This window comes from Choloepus didactylus, chromosome 11 (genome assembly GCF_015220235.1).
Source record: "Choloepus didactylus isolate mChoDid1 chromosome 11, mChoDid1.pri, whole genome shotgun sequence".
Taxonomy (NCBI): domain Eukaryota; kingdom Metazoa; phylum Chordata; class Mammalia; order Pilosa; family Megalonychidae; genus Choloepus; species Choloepus didactylus.
This window is the reverse complement of record NC_051317.1, coordinates 77,376,333-77,381,318: the sequence shown is the minus strand read 5'-3', so window position 1 is coordinate 77,381,318 and position 4,986 is coordinate 77,376,333. Positions and strand designations below refer to the sequence as shown.

At 39.1% G+C, this 4,986-nt stretch overlaps 1 pseudogene; it reads right to left on the bottom strand.

Annotated features, from left to right (window-relative positions):
- Positions 1-2,165: 2,165 nt before the first annotated feature.
- Positions 2,166-4,200, bottom strand: LOC119505886 (annotated as a pseudogene).
- Positions 4,201-4,986: the final 786 nt, after the last annotated feature.

Genomic DNA, 4,986 nt, shown 5'->3' with positions numbered 1-4,986 from the left:
GGCAGTGTTTCCATTTATACAGACCCTGTCACAAACTTGTTTGTTTAGCATGCAGAACACACAGGTCCCAACTGTCAGACAATATGACTTTCCACAAATCCTTTCTGGATAACTCCATCTCCAAGCCTGATACATACTGGGATGGCTAACTGGTTAAATCCTCACATGGGGCTCTATTCTCTGGGGACTTGCTTTCTGGAAACTCAGAATTTTCCAAACCATAAGTTTCTGGTTTCTTTGTACCCAAGAGTTCAGTTCTCAGCTTATTCCTTTCCTCTAAGCTGCAAGGAGAAGCCAGGCCACACCTTCCACATTTAATTTAGAAATCACTTCAGCTAAATATTCCAGCTCATCTCTTTCAAATTCTGCCTTCTATCTGATATCAGGACTCAGTTTTGCCAAATTCTCTGCTGCTTTAAAACAAGGATCACCTTTCTTCCAGTTTGCAATGACACATTCATCATTTCTGTCTAAAGCTTCACTGGAAGTATCTTTAGCATCCATATTTCTACCAACAGTCTATTCAAAGCAATCTAGGTCTTTACTGTAAAGCATCTCACAATTCTTCCAGAATCTTCCACTTATCCATTTATAAAGCTATTCCAGCACTTTTGGTATTTGCAAATTGCAGCACCCCACTCTTCTGGTACCAAAATCTGTTTCAATTTGCTAAAGCTGACGGAATGCAATACACCAGAAATGGGTTCACTTTTTCAATGGGGTTTTATTAGGTTAAAAATTTACAGTTCTAAGTCCATGAAAATGTCCAAATTAAAGCATCAAAAGGAAGATACCTTCTCTGAGGAATGGCTACTGGCATCTGAGGTTCTTCTGTTACATGCGAATGCACATGGCGACATGTGCTTGTCCTTCTCTTCTGGTTTCAAAATGCCTCTCTCTCTCTCTCTCTCTCTCTCTCTCTCCAAATGTCTCTGGGTGTTTCTTTCTCAGCTTCTCTCCAAATATCTCTGGCTTTTATCCTCTCCTATAAGACTCCAGTAAAATATTAAGACCCACCTTGAATGGGCTGGGTCACATCTCAATTGAAATAGCCTAACCAAAAGGTCCTACCCACAATAGGTCTGTCCCCCCAAGAATGGATTAAAAGAATATGGTCTTTTCTGGGGTACCTAACAGATTCAAACCAGCACATCTTGTATGTAAGGAATCACTTCCCTCTTGCTGCTTTCAGGATACTCTCTTTATCTTTGGCATCTGACATTCTGATTACTATGTGCCTCAGAGTAGGTCTATTAAGATTTATTCTGTTTGAAGTATATTACGCTTGTGCTTTTAGACGTGTATATTTATGTCTTTCATAAGTGTCTGGATTTTTTTTACCATTATTTCCTCAAATACTCTTTCTGCCCTTTTTCCCTTCTCTTCTCCTTCTGGGACACCTATGATGCCTATCTTGTGGATTCCATACTGTTATTCCCTGAGACCCTGCTCAATTTGTTCCATTCTTTTCTCTATCTGTTCTTCTGTCTTTGAAATTTCAATTGCCTTGTTTTCTAAATCACTGTTTTTTTTTTCCTTCTGCATGTTCAAATCTGTTGTTGTATGCCTCTCGTACTTTTTTTTTTTTTTTTTGCAATTTTTAAAAGGAAGATTTATTTGACAATTTTCACTTAGTGCAATAAACCTAAAAGGAAATCACAATACAATGAAAGATTTAAATCAAGGCCTTAGAATTTCATACAGGCCCCAAGACCAAAAATCCTAAAGTATTGGTATTGTGTCTCAATTTTCCTCATTAACTTAAAAAAACGTAAACTTACATACCTTACACATTGTTAAATGAAACCCGTAATTAAAAAACATGTTAATGTCTCCTTTTTAATTGTAGATACAGCTCTTATATTTTTGAGTTTTACAAAAAAAAAAAAGCATGTCTTTCAATATGCATCCAAACAGTGTTCAATGTAATGTGGTAGGAATAAGAGCAACATTTAACATAATTGAACTGTTTTAGCCTCAATATGCTTACTGTGTAAGTACATCCTACAACAAAATTAACTTGAGAAAAGCTGAAAATTGTTCAACAGTTATAATTTACTCTATCTTCATTGTTACATCCTAGATGAATCTTTGTGTTCAAAAATACTGAACCTGAAGTCTTTAAAACAATCCTCATCTCCACTTGGAGTAAATGCAAGTCACAAGTTTGTATTGCCAAGCTGTTAAACTTAAGTTTTTGTTTTTTGATTAAAAAATGTTGATCAGAAGTCAGTGATCAGGTTAAGTTACATGCTCCATCCACCACTCATACTGGAGATGTTGGATATCCCTCTCATTCCATTCATTCACAGCTTTCACTACTGTAGTAGCTGCTGTTCACTTCTTCTTGGCTATCTGCAGTGCTTAATTGAAAATCACTAGAGTTTTTCTGTAAAACTTGGTCATATCTACTCATGCTGCTCTGATCACCATAGCCACCTCCATAACCACCACTCAGCTGCTGGGCCACCATAACTGGACTGGTTCAACAAGCCCATGCCTCCTATCATTTGGCTACTATAAGTACCACCACTTTCTCCTGCCATAGAATTTAAGAAAAGTTCTGCATATCTGTGTTCATAAGCACCACCGCTTACTCCTGCTATAGAATACAAGAAGAGTACTACATATCTGTGCTGCATTTTTGCCTTGTCTTTTGACATAGCTGCCAAACTCAATGTTGCCTCACCAGTAACTCTGCCATGAGGACCAATTTCAATGTGTATTCTAACAGGATTGAGCGGTGAAAAATGTTGTAAATGTTATTCTCGGTAGCTCTGTAAAGTAATCCCTGCATGTGTACATGGTGTCCTTTTGTGCTTTGGAAAGTAGAGCAAATATCTCCATATCTGTGATCAGTCATTCCTGAAAAACAGTAATTGAGGTCTCTTCCAAATCTATCTGACCCAAATCCATAGCCATCATTATAGCCATTATAATCATCATAGCCTCCATAGCCTCTACCATAAGCACCAAGACTCATTGTTCCAAAATCAGCTCCCCTGCTGTTCTGGTTTGCTAATGCTGTCATTATGCAAAATACCAGAAACAGCTTGGCTTTTATAAATGGGTTTTATTTGGTTGCAAAGTTACAGTCTTAAGGTTGTAAAGTGCCCAAGGTAAGGCATCAAAAATAGGGTACCTTCACTGAAGGATGGCCATTGGCATCTGGAAAACCTCTGTTAGCTGGGAAGGCACACGGCTGTGTCCACTTGCTCCCAGGTCGCATTTCAAATTGGCATTCTCCAAAGTGTTGCTCTTGGGGCATTTTGTCCTCTCTTAGCTGCAGCTCCTTTTCAAAATGTCTCTCTCAATTGCTCGCAAAATGTTACTCACAGCTGTGCTGAATTCCTTCTGTTTGTCAGCTCATTATATAGGGCTCTAGTATACTAATCAAGGCCCACATTGAATGGGTGGGGCCACGCCTCCATGGAAATTATCTAATCAGAGTTATCACCTACAGTTGGGTGGGTCACATCTCCTTGGAAACAACTGCATCCAAAGGTTTATGGTGTTTTGGGGGCCATAATACATCCAAACTGGCACACCTGCCAATATTGTTATAACCTCTGCCAGTCCCAGGTCTATCATAGGGACCTGGTTGCTGCACGGCCATGAGCTTTCTGAGAGATCATAGTGAATTCAAACTTTCAGCTTGATTGCTCTTAAATATTTTGATATACCTGTGCCCTCTTCTTTCCTTGTGTTTCTTTAGAGCCTTTTTAGCTATTTCCTGTGAAGCAAACTGCATGAAGGCCTCCCCTGTACTCCTCCCCTGGAAGCCCACTGGCAATGTTATCCAATTTGCCACAATTTCCAACCTTGAGAAGAACTGTACAATCTCTTCCTTGCTACATCTAAGATGTACAAAGCCATTATTGGCCGTGTCAGGACTACTGGACCAGTATGCTTCAACAACCTATCCATTTCAACATTGTTTGACTTGAATACTTCAACATACCTGTATCCCATGGTTTCTCTGTCTTTTTTCAGGGCCAATTTGATTTCATCTTCTGATTTAAGATCAACAAAGGCCTCACCACTTGGTCTACCTTCTCTGGCATAGATATAACGAAAACTTTGAGCCCCATTTTGAACTTTGCATTCTGAAAACTGCTGCACCTTATCCACTGAGCAGGACCAGGGCACTTCCCCGACTGTCACCACAAAGCCCTCTCCACCTTTGGTGCCCAGCATCATCATGTCTCAGAGAGCACTGGCATTGGAGGAGACAGGGTATGCAACTCGAGCACTGCTGACAAGAAATCGCTCATGTGCTTTTAATCTCTTTTATTATGCCTTTCACTCCCATAGGTTCTGTTATGTTTCTTTTCATACTTTAAATTTCCTCTTATGCTCACCCAGCGTCTTCTTAATAACCTTTTTCTCTTTAGCTATATTGCCCTTCATCTCCCTGAATTGATTTAGTAGATTTGTGTGAACATCTTTGATTAGCTGTTCCAAATTCTGTGTCTCATGGAAATTTTAATTTGTTCCTTTGATTGGGCAAAATCTCTCTGATTCATAGTATGGCTTGCAATTTTTTGATGATGTCTAGGCATCTGACTATCTTGATAAGCTTACTCTAAGGTCAGTTTCTTTTTCTTGCCTAGGGTTTTATTGTTTGGCTTTGTGTTAAGGCTTTTCTTTGTTGCTTTTTCAACTTATTCTAGACATTTAGAATAGCCTGTGTTTAACTGATCACATTTTTTTCCAGCTCCTCTTTATTTTCTTTTTCCCTGAATGTGCAGTACAATTTTTGAGACTGTGCTTTTTGTGCAATTGTTTGCCTCTATAGGTTTTTGTTTTACAATCTCCTTTCATTGCCTCAAGTTGCTTTTGCCTAGTTAGCAAATTCTGGAAGGAGATTCACTCCAGACAGGTCTATCCCAAGTCAATATTTTCAAGTCAAAACAGGGCCAGTGACCCACAAAGTGGGTGTAGACCAGTTCCAAAGAAACATGGGGATGGAGTCAGGAAAGTTAC